This window comes from Schistocerca gregaria, chromosome 4 (assembly GCF_023897955.1).
Source record: "Schistocerca gregaria isolate iqSchGreg1 chromosome 4, iqSchGreg1.2, whole genome shotgun sequence".
Taxonomy (NCBI): Eukaryota; Metazoa; Arthropoda; class Insecta; order Orthoptera; family Acrididae; genus Schistocerca; species Schistocerca gregaria.
This window is the reverse complement of record NC_064923.1, coordinates 231,833,519-231,839,518: the sequence shown is the minus strand read 5'-3', so window position 1 is coordinate 231,839,518 and position 6,000 is coordinate 231,833,519.

Sequence of the window (6,000 nt, the reverse complement as noted above, 5' to 3'; positions counted from 1 at the left end):
CCCCTTCGCTTTTCCTCTCCTTCCCCCTTTTTTATTTTCCCATCATCTGTCCGGTCCCCCCCCCCCCCCTCCACCTGCTCTCGCCTGTGGTATGTCACATTTGCCAACTTTTTAGTGTAGTGTCCTAGTGACTGTTCAGTGTTGTTCATCTTTCTCATGTTGTGAACAGAAACCATGCTGTTGCTACGTGTGAATTTTATGTCCTTTGCGAACAGAAACCAGACTGTCGCTGAGTGTTTTTAATTGTCTGTCTATTGTTTGGCCTGTCTGCTTCATATGTATTTTATTAGCATCATCATCCCTCTGTTCTTTGTTTTAAGTTCCACGATTTTTTTTCGCCATGTTACTCTTTAAGTCTCCGATTTTATCGCCTGTTTTTTATTATTTATTCTCTTCATCTTTTTAACAAAGTCTGTAGGCTGAAGAGCGGCATACTAAGCTGCTGCCAGCCCGCCCCTTTTGGGGGGAATTGAAATTCAATAAAGAAAAAAAAAAGAATCTGGGCCGTCAGTCACCTCGACTCACTCTGAAGTGAAACTACATAAAATGTAGTTTACTAAATCACAATATGTTCATATGTCATAAGGTCACCCCCCTCCCCCCATATCACCAATCCATGACTGACAATCACATAGGATCATTTAGTAAAGTTCACAAATCGAAAGCTCATAAGCAACATCTATGTGACAGTCCATTCTAAGTTATCACTTGCATCACACCACGTAAGACATCTGTGATTAGCAATCATAATATTGATTTTTATGGGTAAATTCATGGCTAACATTTACTATGTTAAAACACTATATTAGAAATCCATGTTAAGTCAACGTGATGTCTATGTAGCTTATGCATGTATTATGTAAAGTATTAATGTCAAGCAATGAGTTATACTACTTTTTATTGTTAATATCAATCAGTGATTCACACCATCTTTCATAGCCCTCTTTGAATCACCATAAGTGTAATTTTGGCTCTGATTATGTGGTGAGTGTTTATTTATGTTGTAATGCCCCTCCCTTAATATTGTGTAGCAACCAAGTTATACACAAAACCGACTCAAGTAACACAAATCTGGCTTTATTCACAAACATTTGAACAATAACGGAACTAGGTCTCTGGTGAGTCTACACGAAACATGACAAAAGACACTTAAGGTACAACATAAGTGATGCAAAGAACTAATGATGTGGGCAATATGAACTAAAATATCATGGTGAGTGTGAGTCAGCTGTTCCACACTCATATACTCGCCAGTAGACTGCAGACTACCTGTAACAAGGATGTTGTGTCTCCAACCATCATTATTGGAGCCACAACATCATGGTTGGAGACACAATATCGTTATTACAGGTTGTATATGTTGGCCACTGATGGACTCGTGTGTATGATTGGAGCTAACCCCCTCCGCATTAGTTAAGGCCTGAAGACATTGCACTGAATCACAAAAACTGGTAGCCATGTAATAACATCGTAAGAGCAGCAGTAGGTGTTCCATTTTAATTACATTTTGTGTCATTGTCTTTCGCTGTCAGCAGTGCGCTTTTGCTGGTAGTTACAGGCCGCGTCACATAGGACGGCGCTTCCGCGCACTGAGGTGTAGCGAGAAGGAAGCGTGAGGGGATGAGAACTACGGAGGTGCGGCAGCAGTGTGTGGGCAAACGAAGTCCACGCTGGCGAACTGCGTTGCTGCAGACTACCTGCCAGGCTCATTGGCTACGGTACGTTGTATTATGTGTTCAAATCTATGAGGGGAATAGGAAATATTAAAACCTATTTTCATGAATCATCATGAGAGAAACATTAATTCTCATCTTGACGACGTTGCATCCACTGCTCCTCAGATTTACTCCTCGTGACTTCGGATGGCGAGAACAGCTCACACAGCTTTGTGAAGACATGAAGTACAATTTTTCTCAAAATGACGACTGTCTACCGACAAGATTTTTGAAACAGCTAGCAATAATTATCACTTAGTGCAATTTGAACTGTATTATAAGTAAAAATTTAATACACAACAAAATTAACTTCAAGCACAAACCGAAATCATTTTATTTGCTTGGCAACTGCTTCTACTCAATAGAACTATTAAAAATATGCAAGGTGTGTATATGGATGTGTGTGACTATAGGTAAGCGTAATCTCTGCGCATAAAAAGAATTAGTGGTAGAAAATACTGATGTAAAAGACTATCAGAAAAATGGTCAGTAAGCTGGCATGTTTTTCGCTGTTAACAGGCATTATCAGTGTTAACTAACTCGTTCGACATTACAGTGAGATGTAAATAAGTTATACAGAACTGCAACCAGTCACTTTTTTGAATAATTCTGTTTTATTCCATGAATCGGTTTTCGAACCTTTTCAGGTTCATCTTCAGATGGTTTCAGGAAACCAATTCATGGAAACCAGTTCATGGAATAAAACAGAATTATTCAAAAACATGACTGGTTACAGTTCTGTATAACTTATTTACATTCAAATATACAGCCACGGTTCTAAAATATGCGTAAATGATCAGCATAATTACAGTGAGAGACCAGAACATTATAGTCTGCATAGTTCAAAGGCTACAAAGTCCTAATCAAAAAGGCTAGGAAGTTTTCTTTAGTATGTATGCAACTGATATGTTGACAAATGCAATTTTTTTAAATCATGGGTCTTTGAAACTAAGAAATATTATTACTTTGTTCCAAAATCTACATCATTATCCCATCATCACTTCTATTGGATTCTGTTTCCAAACAATGTGATTGTAAATTTATGATGATAGGTTCAAGGCTTATATTCACCATCAGTTCCGTGTCAATTTCTTCTTTCTGAAGCTTTTCAGCATGCCTCACAGACTGTACCCACGCTAAAGGTGAGATGTAGCCTATTGTCGCATGCACAAGCGATTCATTGTATGTTATCTTGAATGTTTTGCTCTTGTCTCCCATATAGCCTTAATCCTTGCCCAAATTAATTCCGTGGGACTACACTGACAGTGACACATGGGTAATTGCAAAACTCTATGATCCCATTCACATGCAAGGAAGTCAAGTTTGTACATTCTGTCACGTAACTTCTATAAATTAATGAGTTGCAGAAGATCGGCACGTGTCTGGTTTGTACTGTGCTTAATATTTTTACTTTTAAGCCAGGGAAAAATAGCCACTTTTATGGTGTTTGTACTTGACGTTTTCTCCGTAACAGATGAATTACAAATGACAATGACCAACTTCAAAGCAAGGTGTAGAATTGTGAATCATGTCACACTTTTTAAGTAGTTTTTGTTATTCTAAAATAGGTTTTTAAATTTCTTAAGTAAGAATCCGCTTCATCACACCATATAAAAGTTGCAAAAGCTTCGTATTCGAAAAGCAGGCGCGTCAAGGAATGCACAGCTGCTTGCTTATCTGATAATTAGTTATGTGATGGAAGTGTGATAACAGAAGCAGAGGCGGATGTCAAAACCCAATTCTAGCGGACAATGAAGTGTATATCTTAACAAAAAAGTAACAATTCTTTATGAGACACTATTTTTTGTTATATTAATACTAAAAATTTATCAGTGGCAGATTATATTTAATAAAAAATTATTTTCTTGCTTTTTCACCCTGTAATCTATTTCTACATTATTCGTATATGAGGTCAGCTCCACTAGATAACAGTTCACTGGCTACGCTACAGGAAAGCGCTGACAAATACCAGTGAGCTTGTGGCAATAGATGTTGGTACTTGTGCCATTGACTTCCACCACACTAGCGGATCATCTTTTACAGGAAGTCTTTTTCGTTTTTGTACTCAGTTAGGTTTGATTGTAGCATCCATTGGAGATTATCGTTTTCGTTAGTCGTAGTCGGGTCTTGCTGATCTTCGTTCATACTTAACATTTGTAACTATGTTTCTAATTGCGATTCTGTGATTAAGCCACAACTTGTTCAGGGTGTATATGTGGACAAGGAAAAAAAATTCCCGGATTTCCCGGTTGAAAATACACTCTCTCCTGGGTGAAAATACACTTTTTCCGTGTTATGTGACAGTATAATATTGGTCTCGAAGATTAATAAGTTGGAAGAGAAGCTAAGCTTCCACATATAATGGTGATCTTTTTTGCGCGTGTTGCACAAAAAAACACACACACAAGTGTGCCAGTAAAATTTTTAATAACGACGCAAATGTCTCATCTTCTGGGCTCGAAATACTTCTAAATGGTAGTCCTCAAAGAGTTGATTCTTAAATGAGAGTAAAACGCTTTGTGATTTAAGAAATTCATCGTAAGGAAGCCCATATGGTCGTATGTGTAAAACATTAAAAGATCTTACATTCTGTCATAAAAGAAACAAGTCATCAAAGAATACTTCAAGAACGTCGGGATTTCTTGAACCATACTAAAGCGCAAAATTCGGCTTAAAATGCACATGCGTATGTAACTTTTCTTGGAGTGCAAGTAGTCATGTTTGGTTCTTTATTATAGCATAATTCCATACGTGCACTTGAAATGCAGCGAATAGTTGAAACTAGCCAATAGTGTGAAATTAAACACTTCGTTTCAAATAAATTGTCTGCCTCTGTAGAAAGGATTAATAAACGCCAAATCTCTTTAGAAAACCACCAAAAATAACTTCATTGTTCTGTAAGGGGATTTATGCTTGACTGTGAAAGGTGGAAATACAACCCGAAACTATTAACATATTTTAGCCTGCCGTAATTATGCGAACATGTTTTAATTCATTTGATAGCTCCCGGCCACAAAAATCCGTTTTGTTATCATTTAACGTGAGAGCTTTAAACGAAGAGGAAACAACTAAATCACTGAACGTAAACACAGGTCACGTGGAGACGACCCACCTCTCCACCACAACTCGGACTGCTCCGTGCATCTGCCCCGGATCTACGACATTTCCGAACCGGGCAATATTAAGTAGTGGCGCCCAGCCACACTTACGTAACCAGAAGCGGGAGAAAGTGCTACTCATACGCGGTTCAACTGCGCATAAGCAAGAGCCCACCCACAACGAATGAAATGTAAACAGTTGTCACATCACGCTCGTCGGAGGCAATTTGTTGTTATAAAGCCTTTGACACACTTTACTGTTGGCAGACGCTTGTATGAGCACTGTTTGGTTGTTGTATAGCGCGCATTTCCTTTGCAACTTAAGTCTTATTTTGTTTTTTTTTCTCCCGTTCATGTTTTGTTGCTGCAGTATCATTCTGCAGTAGCGGGATACAATAACATCCTTTGTTAGAGTATTGGTTCTTACCAGTCAAAATCACAAAAATTTGACTGAAAACTAAAACAATGAAAAATCCCCTTAATTCTAACCAATTCCCGGGTTTTTCCCGGTTTTCTCCCAATGTAAAAATTCCTGGGTTTTTCCCGGATCTTCCAGTTGTCCCGGGTCGTATACACCCTGTTGTTGAAGGCTGATTTTCAATTTCAAATCGGCACCATTTAGAGCTAGTAGCTGTGCAATCATCTTCAGATGAGTTTGAATCTCTGACTTTCATCATCATCAAATTAATTATTTGGGACTCAACTTGCTTTGTGACGATGCCACTGAGAAATTTTGACTTGTATCGCGGGTCTAAATATGTTGCAATTGTGTTCTTATCATTTTTGGTTAGTTCTCCAAATCTCGTACTTGAAGTCAATTCATCACGTAATTTTCTTGTAAAATTTTGTAATTGCTCTGAAATGTCTGATTTTGTTTCTTCTTGCTGTAAAGTGGTCACAAGAACTTAAATTAACGGTATAATTGATGAAATGCTCGCTTGAGAACTGCTTAAGTTTCTAGTACTTTCTTCGAATGCTTTCATTATTTCTAAAAAATTTTGAAGATCTGTTCAGTCTTCAGTGGAGAACATAGTGATTGAATTTGAACATAAGTACAAAATTAGCGCATCCTTGAGGTATTAAGTTGACAGACAGAATTTTCTTAAAACCAAAACACACAACACTTACACTAAAAATATATCATAAAATTAAAATTCATTTATATTTATTTAACAATATTTACTATG